This window comes from Callorhinus ursinus, unplaced genomic scaffold (assembly GCF_003265705.2).
Source record: "Callorhinus ursinus isolate GAN/ISIS: 27379988/994484 unplaced genomic scaffold, GSC_fseal_2.0 scaffold12, whole genome shotgun sequence".
NCBI classification, from domain to species: domain Eukaryota; kingdom Metazoa; phylum Chordata; class Mammalia; order Carnivora; family Otariidae; genus Callorhinus; species Callorhinus ursinus.
In genome coordinates this window covers 3,987,332-4,012,666 of record NW_027397074.1, presented here as the reverse complement: position 1 = coordinate 4,012,666, position 25,335 = coordinate 3,987,332, and the positions used below count along the sequence as shown (strand labels likewise).

The window sequence follows — 25,335 nt, the reverse complement described above, 5'->3', positions numbered from 1 at the left end:
AGACGTGCACAGAATTCTGGAGCTGACAGGCCCTTAGAGGTGATGGGCCCTTCACTCCAAACCCCTTAATTCACAGAAGGTGACTGGGAGGGAAAGTCACTTGCCCCAGACGACGGGGCAGAGGCTGGGTGAAATCCCAGCCCTCCTCTTTCCAGTGAAGCATCTCACCAGTGTACCGCCCCAGCTCATTCCTCACAAGGAGAGAACCGGCTGCACAGCCAAAGGGCTTTTTTTTTTTTTTTAAGTGAATGAAAGTGAAGGAGCTGACATCCCAAGAAAAGACCCCGGTCCCAGTCCTGGCTGTGCCATAAACATCTGGGTGAGCTTGGGGAAGTCACTGTGCCTCTCTGGACCTCAGGCTCCTCACCTGTAAAACAAGTGTGAGAACAGCCGATTTCAGTAAGTCTGTAACGCTAACTTTGCTTATGAACCTCCAGCTGCTTTCATGCGGGTCCTCCCAGCCATGTTCATTTCCCACGACAGAATTATGAAGAGAGTTCTAGTCGGGCTGTACAAACCCAAGCAAGAGCCCCGTGAGTCTCTGTTACCAACTGAAGGGGGACAGAGGCAGGAGGGAGAAGGTGTGGGTGAGAAGCAAGCAGCCTGCCCTCCTCACACGGTCCCGTGAAGCCAAGGGAGATGCAGCAAACTCCAGACTCGGTCATCTCCGATTTCTGCCATTTGGGGCTAGCTAGCTGATGTCTACTTTTCTCCATCGTGAGATGCCAGGCCCAGTATGTGAACAAGGTTACATTTTCTCTTTCCAGTGTATTGCTTACTGAGTTAACGGGGCCAGGGAAGTCTCTGAGGCAATCCAAGAATAACTGAAAAGCCAACAGACGCCCACAGATGCCACCTTCAGCAAAGTTGTGAGATACACCCCTTGTTCGGGTAAAACTACAGAAATGCAGATATGAACCAAATACGCAATGTGATTTTAACAGGGCTTGCTTTTTCCATGGGAAATCCATGGCATTTTTATGATCAATCTTTTTTAAGAAGCAAAGAATCGTCACTTGATTTAACAATTTGGCCCATTTGGGCTTCCGTATATCAAGTTTAGCTTAAAGTGCATCTTTTTTCAAAGTGGCCCCTCTGGTCTGCAGCCGTCTGCCTTGGATCTGCCCCTGATTCAAAGTTGGGTGGGAAGAGCAGCTCAAGCTATAGCAGGGATGGGGAGGATCACAGACGTGCATAATTGCCTGCTCACTTCTTAGGCTCTCATGCTGCTGGACAAAATGTAGCCCTGCATAAAAGCTGTGAGCTCAGAAAGTATCACTGGGCTAGCATTTCAGCGCCAGGATTTTGGTGGAGCAGGGACTTCAGAGGGCAAATCTGGCTGGAAACCAGGTGGTGGTAGATGACTCATAAAGCTGCGTTTACGTGGTACCTCATCCTGGATTGAAAACTGTCGCTCCACCACGTCCTTTGGAGCGAGCACCTGTTGAAAATGATGCTAAGGGCCCGCAGGCCCCTTCCTGGGGACCTTCATTGCCTTAGTATTCCCAGCCCTTCTCCAGAGACAACCGTTAGCGCAGTTTGAAGAGGAAAACGCCTCCTTGGGCAGCCATGCAAGACCAGTTGTCCCACTGAGGCTACTGGACAGGCAGGCAGAGGTGGTGAGCTCTTCACGCTGCTTTTGCCTTTGCTGGAGAATACAGGGGGCAGTGGGAGAGGCACTTTCCTGGGCTGCTTCCAGGTCCTTCTGGCCCCTTTCCAAGATAATCACGGTCCTGCCGAGACCTCTAGTGGCCATGTTGGTAACTGCAGGCGTCTGAGCCAGGCGGGGAGGAGCCACGCACACACTGGTGAACCACAGCTGAGCGTGGCCTCGGGGATGTGTGGAGGCCTCAGCCTGCAACACTTTCTATATGGGGAATAAAGGGAGCCTCTGTGGCCGGAGACTCCTGAAATATCAGCCTGGAGGCCTGGTGGCCTGTCATGTGAACATGTCCTGCAGGCTCCTGGCCGGGTAATGAGAACTCGGCTCTGTTTTGTGCCTCGGTGATTCCAGCTTAGTTGTGGGACCTACCGGAAGTGCTGGATTTGGCCGATCCTTCACGGCTTGCCCTAGAACAGACCTGTAACTCCACTGTTATCTGAAACCAAGCTGAGCTCCTGAGAGTCTGAAAAGCCAGCCACCAGCAGCCTGACAACCCAACAGCCCACATTTGCTCCCCAAGGGCCTTGGGTACACCAGCCTGGCTTGGGGTCCAGGCAGCCCTGCTTGGCCTCCCCAGACACTCACCTCCCAGAGGGACAGAAACCAAGCCCTCCACCACCACTCCCTCCCACACACTGATCCTCAGGGCTCCCTGAGAACAGTTAAGTAGGTTACCCCTGATGGACACAAAACTAAATTGTTGTAATTGTTCTAACCCAGTGGTGTTCTCAGACCAGCAACATCAGGATCACTGAGGAACTCAGAAGAAAGGCAGATTCTCAGGCCCTGCCCCAGCCCCCCTGAATCAGAAACTCCGTAAATGGGGCCCAACCATCTCCAGGTGATCCTGGGGGCGCCTCAGTAGTTTGAGAACCACTTCAAGCTTTAATTCACAAATGTCAATAGATGCAAGATTACAAACACCCGGCATATTTAAAATGTGGATTCTGACCCCCTCCCCCAACGGATGTAGTAGCTCTGAAGTGGGGATGCAGATATCTGATTTTGAAACCATCATTCCGTGTAATTCTACTGTGGATGATTCACAGACCACCATTTTGAACTTCTGCTCTAGAACAAGGAGCAGGACCATCTTCTCTGGCACACGTTAGCGTCCTCTTTTGAATTAGAAGTAAATACTGTTCTCACATCTCGCTGGTCATAAAAGAGATCTCAGCGAGTGTATCATAGTACTCCAAGTCTTTTGTATTGTCACAAATTCGTTTTTGCTGCAGCCGTGAGGAGAATCTTGGTGGAATCTGTATCATCATCTGAAAGTGAGATCTTTCTCTGGGAAGTGATGTTAATCACTGAGAGATCAGGAAGAAGAGGAAGCCTGTGGCTTCTTAGGAGTCTGAATCTCTGGGGTGGCGTGCCAGGCTTGACCAAGAAGCTGTGTGTCGTCTCTAGGCTGTGAGCCTATCAAACAGGGAGTTGCCTTTCTTCTCCCTTATTGAAGAGCGAGAGAGTTAGCGGTGCTTTCCCAGTAGGACCCAAGAGGCTAGTTCAGTCTACCATTGTCAGGAAGAAAGGGTTTTCAAAACTTGAGGCTGTGAGTACACATGGCTCGTGTGGCCTCTGCACTGATCACCCTGGAAACGTAGAATTAATTTCCGTGAAGATTTTTGTGACTGAAATGTCCCAGCGCTCCTCAACACAGGGCCCTGCTAGGAACTCCAGAGAGGATTTGCCATTGTTCTCTGTCCCATGTCACACTCCCCTTTCACCCCCCGGCCCAGTTCCGTCCAGAGCACCCACACCTTCCCAGGGCACTCATTTTTCGGGAAGGACTGAGATTAATAGGCCAAGTCACACTCTTCAGGACGTGCTGAGCCGGGCAGGAGGCTTGGAGCTGAGCCTCCTGGTAGCTAGTTCTCGTGTCATTGTCTGACACCAGCATGCGCAGATGTTGTCGGCTTGGGGGCAGCAGCTTGACCCGGTCAAGCTTCTAGTCTTTCCGGTGTGTTGGTAGGTCAGGCGAAGCGCTGGCTCACTGCCTGCCCTCCTTCCTTCGTCCCCTCCTTCCCTCGTCTTCTTCCCCTCACCCATCCTCTCATGCTCCCTTTCCCACATTTTCTCTGCTTCTGTGACTTTCTGCCGCTTTTTCCCTCTCTCTCTCCATTCTTCTTGTTGGGCCTCCCTCACTCTTGGAAAGCAGGCGCCGCCCCCCCCCCCCAGGGACTGAAGGACCTCTCCACAGCGTTAATGGCTGGAGCCGCGTGCACCCTGCCAGGCAGGGACCCCCACCTTCACTTCCTATAAAGCACAATTAGGAGATAGACTTCCCATCTGCCCTTGCACAGACGGAGGGGGAGAGAGCGAAGCAAGAAAGAGAAGAGCTGCAAAGGAACACCCAAAAAGAAACCACAAATGGAGTTCAAATTTTAAACTTACTCTGTGTCCAGGAGTGCAGCCCACTCTCCCAGCAGTGGGGGTTGGGTCAAACACCAGACTTAAAACCCTGAGTGGGCGGGGAGAATGGAGGGCAGTGCTGAACAGGGGGCAGTATCAAGAGAAAAGAAGGCTTTGTCCTAGGAACAAATCGACTCTTCAGAGAGATGTTTGTGGGTCAGGAGGGACCCTGTTGGGAGCGGGAAATGGGCAGGGCTGGCCTTGCTGACAGGGGCGCTGACTCTCCTCTGGCTCACTTGCTCTTTGCTTCCGCATGCAGGCCCAGCTCCAAGAGTGCACCACTGAACAGTGTAGTCCCATAGGGACCTAAGCTCAGAAGGGCCCCATGCTTGGGGTTTAATGCTGTGCAGCCCCAGGCTTGAAACTATGTTGTATAAGTGAAGTCTGATGGGGTAGTGGAAGCTTGGAGCATGCAAGGCGGTGGGGAGGCTTGGAGACTGTTTATGGGGCCCGGCCCTGCTTCCTGCTGCCACGCCCCTCAGATGTTCCCAGCTGGAGGGGGAGGGGGATTTCTCCACCCGCTTTCCTGTCCCCTGGAACCTGAGCCTGCCCAGCCTCCCCTCCTTGGGCCTGCCCAGTGACCACTGCCACCTTCTGCCCCAGGAAGGGCCTGGGCACAGGTGGGGAAGATCCTGGTTGGGTGCACCTGTCCTGTAGCATCTTGGGGCGGGGCATGGCAGTGGTCACCTGGGGGGCCCAGGATAGCAGGGCTGCATCTGTCTGGTGGACATCAGGCAGGAGGCCACAACTCAATGAGGGATGGACCTACCGCCCACTCCTGATCCAGTTACCGAGTCCGGAGATTGCAGTCCCCTGGCAGGTAACCTATCACCATTGGTTGGGGAGACCACCAGCGGGAAGGGGAGATTCCCCAGGACCTGCTTCAAGCCAGGGAACAATGCATCAGTCCATCAGCGGATGGGAGGGGTGATACCAGCAGCAGTCAGATCCAAGTGGGCACACAGGGCAAGGACTCCCAGCCAGCTCCCTCAGGCCCGCTCTCTACCTGGGGGAACCCCCTCTTCCTTCCCAACCCTCCCGGATCTGTGTTGGTATCTTCCAGCCAGTTCAAGGCATCCTCCTGAGACGAAATACAAATTGTGTGATCTCAGTGATTGTACAAATCAGCTAAATGCTCTGACATTTACATATAAAACTAGCACAGCACAATGTAAAAAATGAATAATGAAATTCATGCTAATAATTCAAAGGTTTAACTTTATTTCCCTAGAAGGACATTAAATAGCAAATAAAGAGAAGCCTGGGTGGCTCAGTTGGTTAAGCATCTGCCTTCAGCTCAGGTCATGATCCTGGGGTCCCAGCTCCTTGCTCAGCGGGGAGTCTGCTTCTCGCTCTCCTTCTTCCCCTCTCCCCTGCTCATGCTCTCTCTCTCTCTCAAATAAATAAAATCTTAAATAAATAGCAAATAAAATACACCATGACCAGTGGTGATTGCACAACAGTGTGAATGTATTTAATACCACCAAACTGTACACTTAAAAATGTGCAAAATGTACATATAACATATAAATATAAAAAAGGTTAAGAGGGCACATTTGATGTTTATGTATTTTACAATAAGAAAAGAAGAGTTGGGGAGCCTGAGTGGCACAGTCGGTTAAGCGTCTGCCTTCGGCTCAGGTCATGATCCCGGGGTCCTGGGATCGAGCCCCACATCCGGCTCCCTGCTCAGTGGAGAGCCTGCCTCTCCCTCTGCCTCTGCTGCTCCTCCATCCTGCTCTTGCTCGCTTCCTCTCTCTCAAATAAATGAATAAAATATTTTTTTAGAAAAAGAGTAAACACAAACACCATGACAAGGCAAGAGAGAGACCACAAGAAAGAAGGAAAAAGCTTCATATTGTAATACCTTTAATGGCACTTTTTCCCACTTTCTGAACAATTTTCATTTAGCCCTGGGCCTGAAATTTTGCAGCTCATTGCCTGTACCTCAGCCTCCCCTGACTAGGAGATGATCGTTAATTTTCACACAGTGTTAAGAGGTGAAATTCCTTTTTTTTTTTTTTTTAAGATTTTATTTATTTGCGAGAAAGAGAACACAAACGGGGAGCGGCAGAGGGAGAGGGAGAAGCAGACTCCCTGCTGAGTGGGGAGCACTGACGCTCGGTCCCGGGACCCTGAGATCATGACCTGAGCCAAAGGCAGACTCTTAACTGACTGAGCCACCCAGGCGCCCCGGGGTGAAATTCTAATCCTGTGGGGAGAAAACGTTTCCAGTCTATGACTAAAGGTAAATTCCATCTTAGCATCCGTCCGTCTACAGGAGGAAAAAAGGAGGAAATGTAAAAGTAAAACAACAAAGAGATTCTTGTGTTTGGATGAGCACCCGGTCACCTTTTGAGGTGACCTCGTACATGCACAGGGCAGCTGAGGTTCCATGGTGAGGTCAATTCATCACGAGAGCTCCTCTTCAAGAATGTAGTTTCTCAGGGGCGCCTGGGGGGCTCAGTTGGTTAAGCATCTGCCTTCGGCTCAGGTCATGATCTCGGGGTCCTGGGATCGAGCCCTCTCTCTCCCTCTGCTTCTCCCCCTGTTGTGCTCCCTCTCTCTCTCTCTCTCTCTCAAATAAATAAATAAGTTCTTTTTTAAAAAAATATAGTTTCTCACACTCAGCACAACCGTCTGCACTTCCAGCGTATTGCAAATGACTTCGGTCATTTATCACCCTCCTGTCTGAAGTCTGGTGCCTCATAAGATAAGTAATAAGCTTGTAGCTTCTCATAGCTACGAGAGAGTATAGCAATTTGGCCCTTCCTTCCAGGTTAAGAAAACTTTATCTGAACTGAGGTTGCTATGGCTTGTAAATTCTTCATAATGACTCTCCATCGACTGGTAATGTATCCACCCAAATACACCTTTCTTTGCACTCTTGTGAACCTCAGTAAGCTCTTTAGGCAGGCGTGGGAAGCTTAATGTATTTCCTGTGAAATCGTACCATTCTCCTTGATCAGCTTATCCCAGCTTTGCAAATTGAAAAAAAAATTCATTCCTGGCACCAACAGCCTGTTAAATTGGTTCTGATTAATAATTGAATCTTAAGACCCGTTCAAGGCAACATTCACAACAACAGATTAATAGGGGAGGGGAGAGTGGTGCCAGATTAGCACCGCATCATGATGGAACAGACTCATGACCTCAGACGGAGGTTAAATGCGGAGTGCAGATTCCAGGAGAGTTTAATTCCTTAGAAAAATCATGGAAATACACAGAAACTTCTCCCCGGCTGACTGAGGGACCTAACATTCATTTCCTAGTAATAGACTTTGAATGCTGATCTAGAGGCATTCTTCTTGGACTTGGAGTGTGCTGTGGGTCATATTCTTGTGGTTCACATTAAGCTCTCTTAGATGTTGAATTATTTACAATGGCACTGCAGAATATTTCTTCCTTAATCCTGAAGGAGAAAATACAGTCCTCCTGAAGTGTCAGGCTGAGAAACAGATAGGCTCCTCGCTTTACAATCCAAGAGCATAGCCCTTGTGGATGATTTCCAGGCATAGAGTGTGTCCAAATGACTCTAGATCTTCATGCCAAATCCTTTAAGCAGGTCTATACTTGCTCAACACCAGATTCTCCCAGCCCAGTCTATGACTGAAGGTAATTTCCATCCTTTCTTCTTTCAGCCATTGGAGAAAAAATAAGGACATCTAAAAGTAAAAGAACAGATTCCTGCTTTTAGATGAGCATCCATCACATTTTTAAGTAACCTCTAGATTTTCTCAATAGAGAACTTTAGGCTGCTATAAAGTGTTGCATCAACTATCGGGGGGACTCGTTTAAAATGCTGGAGACAACCCTCTTCCCAGATCTGTCAGTCAGATTCTGACTCTTTGGGGATTTTTGAGTTAATCCAGAAACTCTTGTGTTTACCAGTAAGAACCACTGACCTCCAGACACTTCCATTAATTTCAGTGAATTGTTGCATTCTCAAAACCTAAGGGTCCAACAGTTCTGTTGCATATGTGGGAATCTTTAAATCACTTGCTTAGTAAGACTAATTTGTGTGTTTTGTAATTCCCGGAGATTGAGAGCAAATGTCTTTCAACATTCATTCTTTCAATTCAATCCTCAATAGGTATTGAGGATACACTATGACCTGGGCCCCTGCCCGACGTTCTGTAAATTAACTGACCTTCCCAGCTCTCTGAGCAGTAACACTCTGCATGTTTGGTATATTTAGGAACACCCCAGGCTGCAAGCCGGGGATGAGAAGTGAATCCTAGGCTTAGGGAAAAAGGGAATCCTGTCAGCAAAGAGACTCCCAACTCCCTTGCATGATTGTGATTCCATTGTGTGCCCGGGGCTTGGTCTCTTTTGTCTCATTTCATCCTCATGATGATCTGTGACGGAGGTATGAATACATTGTCCCCGTTTTACAGATAACGATACTATAGCTCAGTGAAGCTATTCAACTAGAAAGCAGTGAAGCAGGGATTCCCTCCCAGCAACCTGCTTCTAGAATGCAGGCTCTTATTCAACACCATTCCAGCTGTCAGAAGTGTTCCTTTCCCTAATAAGGTAGAAAGCAGGAGGTGATGCTATCAGATGTGAATATTTTATATTACCATGTGGCCACCTCATTTCTATTCCACTGGTGATTCCTTCTGTATTAAAATCCATGAAGCAGGTGTGGATGCCAGGCTCTGGGGACACAAGACAAATAGATGTGTGTTTCAAGAGGCTCCCAATTACCAAGTCACTCAGTCACACAGAAAGTCTAGAATTAGAACTAAGAACCCCCCAAAGTCCTTGAGCAATCTTGAGGCCATTCAGCTGCCCGGCCCGCCTTTCTAAAACTCTCCTAGGGAAAGTAGCTGCACCTCCCTCACATTATTGTGATGTCAGAATTACTCTGCCGGCTGGGCTGTCCCCCACTGCTGGGGACAGTAAATTTGGAACCAAATCCTCTTCGTCGTGCCATCTGGAGATTTTCAATATTTTAACATCTTTCAACGTGTGAAAATCAGTCTTTTTCTTCTTTCCGAAGGCTGGTAAAAAATTTCCTGGGCTCCCAATCCTGGCCCCCTCCACATCATCACTAATAAAACTATGCGTTAGAACAGCAGAGAGGTTTCTAGCTGAAGGTTCTGCAGGAGAGAAGTAGGGCATGTGGTTTGCAGTCAGTACTGTGTAGCAGCTTCTGTGCTAGGTAGAGTCTAGTTGAAATAAGTTGGTAAATTCTAGCTGGGTCCCAGGCTACCTCCTGCTATGAAGGCTGAAGCCAATCTAAGATATCTACTGTCAGTATGAAAACTGTAAAACTATCCTGAAGATCCCCTAGACTTGCCCTGAAAGCTAGCGTTGCAGACCTCTTTCACCCAGACTAATCAATCTGTCAGAATTTTCCTCAGCCCCTTTGACATTACAGACCTTATAGGTGCCCCAGTACTCCAGGGGGTTTTCTAGGGGCTCCCCTACAGGCTGTGAGACCTGAGGCAGGCTCAGATCTTACAGCACATACAACTCACAGGCCTCCCTGCCCCTCCCAATTTGGCCCCCAAAGCAGAGCTATCTCCAGAGACCCCCTCCCAAATGTAAATACGGACAGAGAGTATGTCTCGCTCTGCCGGGCTCAGTCTTCGTCAGCACCCCAAGCCGCTTCCCCCAACCTTGAGAACCCTCAGTTCAGGATTACCACCCACACCCTGTCTGCTTTCTCCACCTGCATTCCTAGGTAGCTGAGCAGAGCCAGAGAAACCCCCAAAGATGGTGTTGTATCTACTGCACCCCCACACAGCTAACCCCTGCTGAGCATTCCTTGCCACCTGGTGCCTCCTTCCTTCATTCCTCGCTGGTGCCTCATGCCTCCCTTCCACAAGAGACTCCAGACCTCTTTCTCTTTGCTCCAGCCTGCAACACACCTCCCCCGTCAGTGGACCCCACCAGTCCCTGTGCCAAGATGAATCTCATCCAGTGACAACTTCAAATTTCTGCTTGTCCACCTCAAACCTTTTCTTTATTGTCACCCTTTTTTTATTCCTTCATCTCTGGCCTCTCTCCTTTTTCTGACCCAGAGACTACTCCCACCCCCCTACCCAGCCGCTGGGAACCACCATTCTGCTTTCTGTCGCTATGATTTTTTTAATCATTTTATTTTATTTTGGTCTTTTTCATCATGATAAGTGTACTCTTTAATCTTCATCCCCTATTTTCCCCATCTCCCACCCACCTCCCCTCTGGAAACCATCAGTTTGTTCTCTGTAGTTAAGAGTCTGTTTCTTGGTTTCTCTCTCTCTCTCTCTCTCTCTCTCTCTCTCTTTTTCTTTGCTATTTGTTTTGATTTTTAAATTCCACATGAGTGAGATCAAATGGTATTTGTCTTTCTCTGACTTATTTCACTCAGCATCATCCTCTCTAGCTCTATCTGTATCATTGCAAATGGCAAGACTTCATTCTTTTTTGTGGCTGATTAATATTCCATTATATATATATATATATACATATATATATATACACACACACACACATACATATATATATATAGTGTGTGTGTGTGTGATATATATATATCACCTCTTCTTTATCCATTCATCTTTCAATGGATATTTGGGCTGCCTCCATAGCTTAGCAATTGTAAATAATGCTACAATAAACATAGGGGTGCATGTATCCCTTTGAATTAGTGTTTTTGTATTTTTTGGGGGGGATAAATACCCAGTAGTGTGATTCCTGGATCATAGATATTTCAATTTTTAACTTTTTGAGGAAACTCCATATTGTTTTCCACAGTGGCTGCACCAATTTGCATTCCTACCAACAGTGCACGAGGGTTCTTTTTTCTCTACATCCTCTCCAGCACTTGTTGTTTCTTGTGTTTTAGATTTCAGCTGTTCCAACCGGTGTACGGTGATAGCTCATTGTGGTTTTGATTTGCATTTCCCTTATGATGAGTGATGTTGAACATGTTTTCATGTGTCTGTTGGCCATCTGGATGTCTTCTTTGGAGAAACATCTGTTCATGTCTTCTGCCCACTTTTAATTGGGTTATTTGGTTTTTGGGTATTAAGATGTATCAATTTTTTTATATATTTTGGATACTAACCCTTTACAGGATGTGTCATTTGCAAATATCTTCTCCCATTTAGTAGGTTGCCTTTTGGGGCGCCTGGGTGGCTCAGTCATTAAGTGTCTGTCGCCTCAGGTCTTGATCCCAGCATGCTGGGATTGAGCCCCATGGGCTCCCTGCTCGGTGGGAAGCCTCCTTCTCCCTCTCCCACTCCCCCTGCTTGTGTTCCCTCTCTCACTGTCTCTCTCTGTGTCAAATAAATAAATAAAACCTTTTAAAAAAGTAGGTTGCCTTTTAGTTTTGTTGATTTTTTCCTGTGCAGAAACATTTTATTTTGATGTAGTCCCAATACTTTATTTTTGCTTTTATTTCCTTTGCCTCAGGAGACTTATCTGGAAAAAATGTTGCTCTGGCTAATGCCAGAGAGACTACTGCCTATGCTCTCTTCAAGGATTTTTATGGTTTCAGATCTCACATTTAGATCTTTAATCCATTTTGAGTTTCTTTTTGTGTATACTGAAAGAAAAGGGTCCAGTCTCATTCTTTTGCATGTGGTTTTCCAGTTTTCCCAGCACCATTTGTTGAATAGACTGTCTTTTCCCCATTGTATATTCATTCCTCCTTTGTCAAAGATTAATCGAGACCATATAATTGTGGGTTTATTTCTGGGTTTTCTGTTCTATTCCATTAATCTATGTGTCGATTTTCATGCCAGTACATACTGTTTCAATCATTACCACTTTGTAATATAACGAAAGCTGGAATTGTGATACCTTCCACTTTGTTGTTCTTTTTCAAGATTGTTTTGGCTATTCTGGGTCTTTTGTGGCTCCATACAAATTTAGGATTGTTTATTCTAGTTATGAAAAATGCTATCAGTATTTTGATAGAGATTACATCAATCTGTAGACTGCTTTGTGTAGTATGGACATTTTAACAATATTTGTTCTTCCAATCCATGAGCATGGAATGTCTTTCCATTTCTTTGTGTCATCTTGAATTTCTTTTATCAGTGTCTTATAGTTTTCAGGGTATAGATCCTTTACCTCTTTGGTTAAGTTTATTCCTAGATATTTTATCATTTTTGGTGCAATTGTAAATGGGATTGTGTTCTTTTTCTCATTTTCTGCTGCTTCCTTCTTAGTGTTTAGGTATGCAACAGATTTCTGTATTTCTGTACGTTGATTTTGTATCCTGTGACTTTACTGAATTTATCAGTTCTAGTAAATTTTTGGAGAAGTCTTTAAGTTTTTCTGTACAGAATATCATGTCATCTGCAAATACAGTTTTACTTCTTCCTTACCAATTTGGATGGCTCTTATTTCTTTATGTTGTCTAACTGCTGTGGCATAGACCTCCAGTACTGTGTCGAATAGAAGTGGTGAGAATAGACATCCTTGCTCTCTTCCTGACCTTAAAGGAAAAGCTCTCATTTTTTTCCCATTGAGTATAATGTTTACTGTGTAGTTTTCATGTAAGGCCTTTATTATGTTGAGATATGTTCCCTCTCAACCTACTTTGCAGAGGGTTTTTATTGTGAATGGATGTTGTACTTTATCAAATGCTTTTTCTGTATCTATTGAAATGATCAGATCAGTTTTTATCCTTTCTCTTATTGATATGACGTATCATGTTGATTGTTTTGTGAATATTGAACCACCTTTACGTCCTAGGAATAAACCCTACTTGATCGTGGTGTATGATTTTTTTTAGATATATTATTGGATTCAGTTTGCTAATATTTTTTGAGGATTTTTGCCTCTATATTCATGAGAGATGTTGACCTGTAGTTCTCTTTTTTTGTGGTGTCTTTATCTGGTTTTGATATCAGGGTGATACTGGCCTCATAGGATGAATTTGGAAGATTTCTTTCCTCTTGTATTTTTTTGGAATTATTTAAAAAGAATGAGTATTAACTCTTCTTTAAATGTTTGGTAGAATTTAGAATTTGAAGCCATCTGGTCCTGGACTTTTGTTTTTTAGGAGTATTTTGATTACTGATTCAATTTTCTTGATAATAATTGGTCTGCTCAAGTTTTCTATTTCTTCTGCTTTAGTTTTGATAGGTTATATGTTTCTAGGAATTTTTACATTTCTTCTAGGTTGCCCAATTTGTTGGCATATACATTTTGGTAGTATTCTGTTAAAATTGTTCATATTTCTGTGGTGGTTTTTGTTATTGCTCCTCTTTCGTTAGTAATTTTGTTTGAGTCCTCTCTCTTTTTTTTTTTTTTTTAATGAGTCTTGCTAGAGGTTTATCACTTTTGTTGATCTTTTCAAAGAACGAGCTCCTGGTTTCATTGATCTGTTGTATTGAGGTTTTCTTAGTTTCTGCCCATTTATTTATCATTTATTTATCATTTATTTCTGCCCTAATCTTTATTATTTCCTTCTTTTCCTGGACTGAGGCTTTGTTTATTCTTTTCCTAACTCCTTTAGGTATCAGGTTAGGTTGTTTGTTTGAGATTTTTCTTGCTTCTTGAGGTAGGGCTGTGTTGCTCTGTGTCTATGATTTGACTAAGTAGCTCATGTAAGTGGATATAGTATTTATCTTTTCATGACTGGTTTATTTCATTCAGCCTAGTGTCTTTAAGGTACATTCGTGTTGAGCATGTATCAGAATTTCCTTCTTTTTTAAAGCTGAATAATATTTTATCACATATATGCCACATTTTGCTTACCCGTTCATCTGCTGATAGACACTTGAATTGCTTCCACATTTTAGTTATTGTGCCTCCTGGGTTCTTAATCCCCTCCCCTTTCTCCACTCTGGAGTTTAGTCTATCAATTGCCTTCTTTTTTCCCCCACAGTGAAGCCCCTCTTCTCCATTGGCATCTTCCCCTCAACTATTAATGTGCTCAAGACCATGACCTGCACCCTCTACCTCATGAGTTTTACTCTTTCTCTTGCCTTTTCACCACTACAATTTCATTTTTTTTTAAGATTTTATTTATTTTGGTGCTCTTGCACACACAAACAGACCCGTTTGGGGGGGCGGGCAGAGAGAGAAGCAGACTCCCCACTGAGCAGGAAGCATGGCGCAGGACTTGATCCCAGGACCCTGAGATCATGACCTGAGCCAAAGGCAGATGTTTAACCAACTGAGCCACCCAGGTGCCCTACAATTTCATTTTTTCTTTCTTTCTTTTTTTTATTATTATATTACGTTAATCACCATATATTACATCATTAGTTTTTGATGTAGTGTTCCATGATTCATTGTTTGCATATAACACCCATTTTTAAAAGTAATCTATTCCCAGCACTTCAACTTCCACATTACCTATTCACTCTTTTTGAAGAAAAAAAAAACTTTTATTATGAATATTTTCTGCATTCAAAGTATAAATAACCATGGGATAAACACGTATTTAGGGGCGCCTGCGTGGCTGAGTCATTAAGTGTCTGCCTTCGGCTTGGGTCATGATCCCAGGGTCCTGGGATCGAGCCCCACATTGGGCTCCTTGCTCAGCAGGAAGCCTGCTTCTCCCTCTCCCACTTCCCCTGCTTGTGTTCCCTCTCCCGCTGTCTCTCTGTCAAAAAATAAATGAAATCTTAAAAAAAAATGTATTTACTTACCACTTGGCTTAAGAAAAAAAGCATTACCAATACCCCACTCCAGAGTTGAACTGGGATTTCATCTTGCTCCTAATCCTTCCATTGGCATCATCCCCCAAGCCCCACCAGCACACACACCAAATGACCTTGACCCTTCTCCTTGGAACTATATCCTCTCTTACCTACCATGACCCTGGACTCTCCTAGTTCCCATCTTATATCTTTGATTCCTTCTTCTCTGCCTTCTCTAGCTCTGCTTCCCCTTTCAAGGGGATTCTATAGCACCTCTATCATCTTTCTTCTCTACATTGTCCATTTCCCCTGTTTTACTTCTCATGCACTCCCACATTTCAGTGGTTCCCAAATCTAAATCTCCAGTCTATATTTTTATAGATTTAAATTCTAATAATAACATATAATAATGTGATAATAAAATAATTAAAATCTGTAATTTCCGTTTGCATGATATACGTGACTAAGCTGTCCTGCTAGGACCTCCAGGTGGCAGACACTAAGACTTATCCTCAACCCCAACCTGTTTGACATTCTCAACAATGACTCAGATGGGGATATGAGCTTATCAAATTTGTAAAGGACACAAAACTGTGCAGGGTGTTGTATAGCTGGATAACAGAATATGGATCCAAAATATGGTAACAGGTTGACTCTAACAGAATTAAATTTAACAAAGGTCAACATAAAGACTTGACCATGGGTTGAAACACCCAGCCGCACAGAGAGGTCAAAAACCAGGAGCTATATAGAGGAAAGGCGCAAGGGATTTAGTTAAATGGCAAGTCTTTGGGCACCAGTACTGTAAAAAGCGAATGGAATCTTGGGCTATAAAAGATAAAATATCTACTGCAAGGAAGGGATTGTCCTCCTCAATTGAACAGTATTCGATTCAGGTCCATCTATAATGCTGATTTCAGCTCTGACACCACATTCAAAGCAAAGCTATAAGAAACTTGGTGGGGGCATTCAGAAAGGAACAACTGGGACCATAATAGTACTTAAAACGGGTCCTATGGCCATGTCCTAAGGGCTATCCAGAAGAAGGTATTAGACCAGCTTTTTGTAGCTCCGTGTTCTATAACACCAGTAGGAGGCACTGCAGGATACTGATTTGGCAGAGGCCAGTGGAAAACTCACCAAGTCTTGGAGCTGCAGAGCACGGAAGAGACCTTTTGGGAAGTTAGTGGGTAACCAGGGGAGGTTTCCAAGTTCAGTGGATATGGACACGGCAATTCCAGCTTCCTCTCTTCAAATCTCTGCTGCCACTGAGATCCTTGATTATGTGTACCTGCCTAGACCTGAACTCTCCAACTTTTTGAAGTTGGAAAGTCACTGTTCATCCTTATAGCCACAGGGAAAGCATTTGGAAATTTAAGAAATTTTTTTAAAAATCAGAAAACTTGGGCACCTGGGTGGCTCAGATGGTTGAGCATCTGCCTTCGGCTCGGGTCATGGTCCCGGGGTCCTGGGATCGAGTCCCGCATCGGGCTCCCCGCTCGGCGGGAAGCCTGCTTCTCCCTCTGCCTCTCTCTCTGTCTCTGCCTCTCATGAATAAATAAATAAATAAATCTTTAAAATAAATAAATAAATAAATAAAATAAAAATAAAAATCAGAAAACTTAAAATACAGGAGAACTTCCTTGACCCTTAATAGGATATGTAGTAGAAAGTCATGGCAAACATCGTTCTTAATTGTGAAACATCAGACATCCTTCCTTTAAAGTCAGGAACAAGAGAAGATGCCTCTACCACTACTCCCATTAAAACATTATGCTGGAGGCCCTCGCTAGAGGAATAAGGCAAGAAAATAAATAAGAGATATAAGGATTGCACAAGAAGTAACAAAATTTCATTACTCATGGAAGATATGATTGTCTTTATATAAAATTTAAGAAAATCTGGCAAACTACTAGAATCAATAAGATGATTCAGCAGTATTTCTTGGACATATAATCAGTATGAAAAAATCAATAGTGTCTACCAACAACAATCAATCAAACTATAAATGTTTCAGTAGCAAAAAAGACTACAAAGTAGCTCATGTGCTCTGGATTTTTAAGAAAATATTATAAAACTTTACTGAAGGACATAAAAGGAAGTCTAAGTAAATGTTCATGAATGGAAATTTTGAGAATCTTAAGTATGTCAATTCTCCCTAAATTGTGAGTCTATAAATACAATTTTACTCCAACCAAAATCCCTATAGGGTTTTCTCAGAACTTGGCAAGCTTATCCTGTATTGATAAAAAAGAATGAAAGACCAAGAATGGTTAAAACATTTTTGCATCTGGATAGACAAAAAAACCCTGATAGACAAGAACCCAGAAAAGACTTATTTAGATGTATATACCTGGTATATGACATAAATGGCATTACAGATACATGAAAAAGGGGTAAAATTGTTAATTATTGGTAGTGAACAGTGGTTCTCCAAATGGAGAAAGAAAAGTTAAATCATATGCCTACTTCATACACACAAAAGTAAATTTTATATGAATTAAATACCTATGGAAAGAGCAAAACTTTAAACCTCCTAGAAGAATATTTAGACTATTGTTATGTCCACCACACAAATATATACATAGTCCATGTGTGCATATGTATATTTTTGTTCTTAACAAAACATTCAAGCACTGACCATAAAGGAAATGCATGGTAGATTTAACCCCATTAAAAGTTTAAATTTCTGGCTGGCTCAGTTGGTAGACTATGCAACTCTTGATCTCAGGGTCATGAGTTCAAGCCCCAGGTTGGGTGTAGAGCTTACCAAAAAAAAGAAAAGTTTAAATTTCTACATAAATAAAAAATGAATAGGAAATTCACAAAAGAAGAAATGTCATGGCCAATAAATATACTCAAACTAGGTTTTCAGGACACCTACAACTTTTGCCTAATGCAGGGAGGGTTGATTATTAAATAATCCACTGCTGAATAAGGACTCTGTGTGGTGTGGTTATTCACAGCATCGTATTTGTTACAGCTCTGAGTACTGACTAATCATTTGCTATGTCTTTGTCCAAGGCAGATCAAGAATTTTACCACTAATAAAGGAAGTTCATAACATCCTGAGGGTTCACTTGTATGTGCACAGGGCTAAAAAGACATCTAGGTTTCTGGGGCCTGTCCTCCAGAGGCAACCCCAGGAATGGACCTGAAGGGTCTACCTCCCCCCCAGTCCCCCCACACCACCCCTATCATTTTGCAGCCTCTTTGCAAAAGCATCTGGGTTTTCCCACTACACACTCCAAGAGCGAACAATAAGGGCCCACTCTACATTAACGGCAGCTATATGTAATGGATTAAAAGTATTGGGATGTATATTTTATCCCCTAGGTCATAAATTACATAAGAAATTCCAAGCTCTGGCAGTGAATGCCCCCTCTCCTAGCACCTCTTTGTTCATGCTAACAACTAGAAAAATCAAATCAAATATCCAGATAAACCTATGTCTCCTGTCTCCAGATTTAGTAGGACACAGAGAGTATACTAAGAATCCAGCCTGAAGTAGACAGAAAAATTTAATCTTCTTTATTTTGATTTTTTTTTCTGGAATGTTTTTATCCGTACAATTACCAGAGGCGGTGCGGTCCCTGACTTCCCCTGACAATCTTATGCTTTCCGTTGTCACATACAGTTAGGTGCTATTTATCATTAAAAAAAAAAAAGTAACAGATGATAGGATACAGCAGGTGAATTCTCCATCTCAGCGTTGATAAAGGCTTTATCTTAACATGATATATACAATACAATATACAATATACTAATTGTATCAGATTGTGGAAAGAGAAGAAAGAGGGAGTGAACAAATACAGCATCAAAATTACTTTACCCACCTAAGAGAACAGGTAGAAAGGGCATAAGACAGATCTGGGTTTGATACCTATAGCTTAGAATTTATATGACTTTGGGAAATGTATTTAACCCTATCTTCTTTCTCCGCTTCAAAATGAGCAAGCATATCTATCTACCTCAAGGAGATTTTGTGAGAGTTGAGCCTTGGAGGTGGGGGTAGGGGGACGCAACCAGACCCCACATGGCACCCTCCACAAGGATGATTTAGAGTTTAATGAAGCAACTATTTACAAAGGTGTGGGCAGGACTAAGGAGAGATGGAGGGACGATGAGGCTTCCCTGGGTTAGCAACAGAGGGAGTCTTCACCAGGGGAGTAGTGACCAAAAGCTAGAGAGAAGTATAATATTTTAGCTCTCTCTGCATCTGGCTGTGGGCAGGGACCCCCACAGGTGTGTGGTCCTCAGTGGAGCAACACAGCCCCCAGCTTGTGGCCCCAAGCAGGGAAGGCACCCCAAACTCCTTCTGCTTCCATCCCCCAGCCTCTTTGCTGGTGGTTCCTATGGCTGAAGCCTGAGGGCAAAAGAGCCCGGCGGATGCAGTCTAGATAGTGCACCTCCTAGAACACAGAGCTGGGTGGAGGAGGGTGGGGAATGGAGCTGGAGGGGCAATCAGAAAATATCAAGCAAATGCTTCACAGATTTAAGTCTCCTTCTCACTCCCCTCCCCAGGCTCATTTTGCTCACCAAACAATGCTGGTCTGTCAATTGGAAATTTTTTAGCCACTCATATCTTTTCAAAAAGGCTCCACTCAAAGGACATTCATTACTTTTTTATTTGATTCCCCATAGCATTTTATTAGGTAAATGGGGCAAGTCGTATTATACTGAAGCTTGAGATTAATGGCTCTTCAAAGACCATAGAAGGTCCAAAGCTATAACCCAGATTCATGAGATTTGTGGGAGGCTGCAGAGACACAAATGCTGACAAAGATTATTTGATGATGAACGCTCTGAGTAAACTAATGGATCCTAAACATTACCATCAGCCAGCCAGCTACTTCCACGGGAGAGAAAGTTGTACCTCCTAAAAAGGATTTGACTCCACATATAATAAAGTATCAAAGTGTGTGTGTAGCATATATGCATATATGTATCTACATATTACTTATAAGGAAGGATATATATATATATATATATATATATATATATACACACACAACGAAAGATACACATACTTTTTTTTTTTCACATACTTTTTTTTTTAAGATTTTAAGTAAGCTCTATGTCCAACGTGAGGCTCGAACTCACAACACCCAGAGATCAAGAGTTGAATACTCCACTGACTGAGCCAGCCAGGTGCCCCCAATACATATATTGTTAATAAAAGAGAAAGAGAAAATCAGAACCAAGGAATGGAGCACAGTTCAATGTGCTAATCATAAAAGTTACTCTGGGGGTGCCTGGGTGGCCGTCGGTTGGGCATCTGTCTCTTGGTTTCAGTTCAGGTCATGATCTCAGGATTCTGAGATGAAACACCACACCAGGCTCCGTGCTCAGCATGGAATCAGCTTGATTCTCTCCCTCTGACCCTCCCCCACCCCAGCTCAAATAAATAAATAAATAAATAAATAAATAAATAAATAAATAAATCTTCTAAAAATAAATAAATAAAAGTTACTCTGGTTGCTGTGGCTGAGCCTCAGATTCAATTCTGAGTTTCTTGGGATCAGTAAATTAAATAATTCTCATTCTCAGAAAAGCAACACGCTATTTTCTCAGGGGAAGAAAGCGGGGGTGGGTGTTCCCAGAAATAAAATCTATAATAAATTTCCTTTCATATAAGACAGTGACATAATGGACAGAATCCTTGACAACAGGTTTATAATTAATAAAAACTAGTGTTTTCCATGGCTCTGTCGTGAAATCAGAGCATAACATTTTTTTATGTTAATCACCATACATCATTAGTTTTTGATGTAGTGTTCCATGATTCATTATTTGCGTATAACACCCAATGCTCCATTCAGTATGTGCCCTCTTTAATACCCATCACCAGGCTGACCCAGCCCCCCACCCCCCTCCCCTCTGGAACCCTCAGTTTGTTTTTCAGAGTCCATCGTCTCTCATGGTTCGTCTCCCCCTCCGATTTCTCCCCCTTCATTTTCCCCTTCCTGCTATCTTCTTCTTCTTTTTTTAACATATAATGTATTATTTGTTTCAGAGGTACAGGTCAGTGATTCAACAGCCTTGCACAATTCACAGCGCTCACCATAGCACATATGCTCCCCAATGTCTATCACCCAGCCACCCCATCCCTCCCACCCCCCACCACTCCAGCAACCCTCAGTTTGTTTCCTGAGATTAAGAATTCCTCATATCAGTGAGGTCATATGATACATCATTCTCTGAATGACTTATTTCGCTCAGCATAACACCCTCCAGTTCCATCCACCTCGGTGCAAATGGCAAGATTTCATTCCTTTTGATGGCTACATAATATTCCATTGTGTATATATACCACATATTCTTTATCCATTCATCTGTCGATGGACATCCTGGCTCTTTCCATAGTTTGGCTATTGTGGACATTGCTGCTATAAACATTGGGGTGCATGTACCCCTTCGGCTCCCTACATTTGTATCTTTGGGGTAAAAACCCAGTAGTGCGTTTGCTGGATCATATGGTAGCTCTATTTTCGACTTTTTGAGGAACCTCCATACCGTTTTCCAGAGTGGTTGCACCAGCTTGCACTCCCACCAACAGTGTAGGACGGTTCCCCTTTCTCCGCATCCCCGCCAACATCTGTCATTTCCTGACGTTAATTTTAGCCATTCTGACTGGTGTGAGGTGATATCTCAGAGGATAACATTTTTTTTAAAGATTTCATGTTTAAATAATCTGTACAGCAACGTGGGGCTCAAACCCATAACCCTGAGATCAAGTGTCACGTGCTGAACTGACTGAGCCAGCCAGGCCCCTGCAGAGCATAACATTTAAAGTACATGCCAGGGGCGCCTGGCTGGCTCAGTCAGTTAAGCCTCTGACTCTTGATTTCAGCTCAGGTCATGATCTCAGGGTCCTGGGATCAAGCCCCACGTCGGGCTCTGCACTCAGTGTGGAGTCTGCTTGTCCCTCTCCCTCCCTCTGCTTGTTCTCTCTCTCTCTCTTTCAAATAGATAAATAAAACCTTTAAAAAATTTTTTTAAGAATAAAGTACATGCCAGTGAAGGTGATCCTGGGAGAAGCTGAGGTCATGTCCCAGCATAAACCTCCCTGGTGTTCTAATGTGGTCAGTGGTGATGTCAGCGAACCTAAGGGAGGAGAGGTAGCCCTTCCCTTTGAGACCACCTTCCCTGCAGAGCTTTTCTGCCAGGTGACACGGATATCTGGAGGTAGTTCTCTCCGTCGAGGTCTGCCTTGAGTGCCGGGGTCCAGCGCTGCCCGCCAAGGGAAGTCACGGGCGTGAGGGCACAGAGCCGGTGGTAGGGCTGCTGACGGTCTCCCACAACAGGACTGTGACTCCGCAATCCTGGAGACCTCATGTCCTGCAGACGGCAGGTTAGAACGCGCTTGGGCCAGTGACGGGCAGTGCCTCCCTCCCCCGTCTTCCAGCACTTGGTTTTCAACTATCAAGGAGAAGGAGACAAACTGGGGGATAGAAAATACTCCCCATATTCACCCCCTCCGAATATCAACCTCAAACGCAACTCCCCAGAAATGCCCTACCATGTGCCAGCTAGAAGACTCGACCTCTCGCTTTTGCTGGCAGTTACAGACCAGAGCAAGTTAGAGCCCCTAACCTCTGAGTTTTAACGCAGATGAGATGAGACTCAACTTGGACTAATGCAGCAGCTGTCACACACTGCCATCCGAGCACCGATCGTCCCACTTACCTTTCAGATAGCTACTATCATATCCATGTCATTTTTCAGACAAGAAAATGACGTTCTGAGATGAGAGGCAATTGCCCAGGGTCACACACTGAGAGAGCTGTGTTTGAGCCCAGCTTTCTCTGACCTGAAATGGGGGCTCGCACCGCCTCTCCCCTCCAGGCCACAGAAGGCTGGATCCTTGGCCTCTGTGATTTAGAGAAGGGCAGGTCTGGGCTCCCTGGCACCTGTGCGCTCTTGCCTGAGTCCCAGGCCCTGACTGGGTACCAGACCCAGGTGTCCCTCAGCCCTGCAAAGCTCCAAGCTAGACATGGATGTGAACCTGCCCCCGCCAGGGCGGGCTTTTCAAGGAGCTTTATCTACAGCTCCCACTGGCTCTTAGAACAACCCAGAAGTAGGTAGAACCAGATAAACAATGCTCATTACAGGAGAGTCAAAGAGGGAGAGCTGTCACACGCACGCACGCGCACGCACACGCATGCACGCACACGGCCCTGCCCATGTCAGAGCCGGGAGAAAAGCCCAGCTGCCCGCACTGCCCAGTCCCAGGAGAGTCTGTGTGGGAAGATGTTGTATAGCGGAGAAACTAAATGTCTAAGCACGCTTGTGCTAGCTCAGATGTGGACATCATAGCCCAATTACCCTGAGCTGGAGTCATGCTCTGTTAACCGCCCTTCATTTTTGGCATACTGGGTTTTCCTAATTAGAGCCCTGACCTGCCCAAGGAAGAAATTAAGACTAGAAATGGCTTTGCGTTATTGATTCCAGATCACATTTTTTGTTGTTTTCCTTGACTTCCGTTTGACTTATCTCTCTTCATCTCAAAATCCTATAAAGTGAACGATGCCAAAATGATGGGTAGGGGGCTTGATCTTCTGCTTGGAGGCATTTCCACTTATTCCTATGGGTGTATGGAACTGCATTCTGGTCAAACAAAATTGACTCTCTTGCTTCCATTTTTAATGAGCATCAGCCAACACCTTGTGGTCACTGACCAACTACAAATCAGCACAACTAAAACCTCTGTATGGGTTTCAGTGACATTGAAGGCATGCCAGAATGCCAGCACTGTGCTTTTAGGGTCTTGTCTCTTATACTGGCTCCTCTTCAGCTGGGACCTGTGTGGCAAAAGTCTTGAGTTGCGTTGGGGCAGCTTATGGTCAGGATGGCGGGGTATAGCCAAAAAGGCCACTGACATTTACTGAATACCTACTGCATGCCAGGCACCTTCCTTCAATTACTGCCTTTAGTTTTCACATGACCCCCCTGGGTAGGAGTTAAAGTCCTCGTCAGTAGAGGTGACACCACAAATTCAGAGACATCAGGTACCCAGCTCAGGCTCACACAGTGAGTCACTGGCTGGGTCAGGATTTGAACCCAGTCCTCTCTGATTACAAAGCCCATTTTCTCTTCCTTCTGCCATGCTCCTCACTCCACTTTACCCCTGGGAGAATCAGGCACTGAACTCCATAAATTGGAATCAGTCATTCACAAAAGGCGAACGGCCCTGGGGAAGTATCTCATATTGGGCTGGACAGGTCTCATCCTGCTGCAGACAGATGTATTTCTCTGGGGGGAAAAAGTTTCCATTTTTTTAACTTTAGTGCTATTCTTCGTCTTGGCCTTACCATTCTTTTTCCCACAATCCCATCTTCATCTGGCCTCGCAGCCTTTGTCATTCTCCTCCTCATTTCCCAAATCGTCTCTCAACTCTCCTTTTCCCTCTTCGCTGATTTTTTGCCCAGTCAAGAAATGGGTGGATGGAGTTGCATTTAACTTGTTACTTAACATGGATTCAACCACCTACTCCCTACCAAGGAGAGGTCGACAAGAAAGCCAGCCATGAAGTGCTAGTCGCTCCCAGAACAGAGAGAGAAGTTGCTAAGCAGACCTACAGGGGTCAGGAAAGTTTCCAAGAATAGTTGCCTCATCTGAGATAACCTACCCTTACACCAGCAGAATCCTGTACAAACAAACAAAACAAAAATCTGACCACTGCTCTTCAGATGTGCTTACATTTATTCAAGAGAAGTGGTATGGGTGGAGGGGAACGCCTGGGTGGCTCAGTAGGTTAAGTGTCCAACCCTTGACCTCAGCTCAGGTCCTGATCTCAGGTTGTGAGTTCAAGCCCCACATTGGGCTCCACACCAAGCATGGAGCTTACTTAAGAGAAAAAGAGAAAAAGAGAGGTGGTGTGTGACGTGTTCAGGATCACAGAGCCTGGAGCAGCCAGACTGCCCACAGTAAGATGCCAGCTCCACCACCTGCTAGCTACAGGACATTGGACAAGTTACATAATCTCTCCACACTTCCTCTTGCCCATCTGTAAAATGGGGATAATAAGACGGCCTGTCTCTTGGAATTGTTTGGGATGTATTTGTTCATGAAGTACCTGGATCACTGCCTGGCACAGTTAGCACTGTATATCAGTTAACTCTTCTTCTTCGCTCAGTCAGCAAACATTTGTGGAGCCTCCTCTGTGTAAGAGTTCTGTGTAGGAGACAGTACCGAATACCACAAGGCAGCAGCTAATAGATGATGGCCGGAGTTCGGGATGGCGCAAATGGTGTGCAAATCCCAGCTCCGCCACTTAGCAACCCGTCACACCACCCAAGACCACAGCAAGTTCCTTACCTTCTCTCGGCCTACCTGCACTTCTGTAAAATGGGAATAGTCCCATCTGTCTCACGGGGCAAGGGTTACAGGTGAAAACGTAGGACGGCCCTCCGCACAGAGCCTGCCGCACGCGTGGCAAGGGCAAAATACATGGCAACGACCAGGGTCTTTGCGGGCCCTGTCCCAGGTCCAAGAGCTTTCAATCAGGTGGGGAAGCCAAAGTGGAAAACCCTCCTGCCCCGAACGTGCAGTGGCCTGCAATGGCAGGAACATCACCTGTGACAGCAGGAGCATCACCTAAGACTGAAGGTCCATCTTATGTATGGAGGTAAGAAGCCCTTGGGCACTTTGTCTATGGGCTCA

At 44.7% G+C, this 25,335-nt stretch overlaps 1 protein-coding gene across 3 annotated transcripts in view; it reads left to right on the top strand.

Moving 5' to 3' along the window:
* LHFPL3 (LHFPL tetraspan subfamily member 3) overlaps window positions 1-25,335 on the top strand; it is a 576,078-nt gene that overhangs the window by 521,591 nt on the left and 29,152 nt on the right. The window lies entirely within an intron of this gene.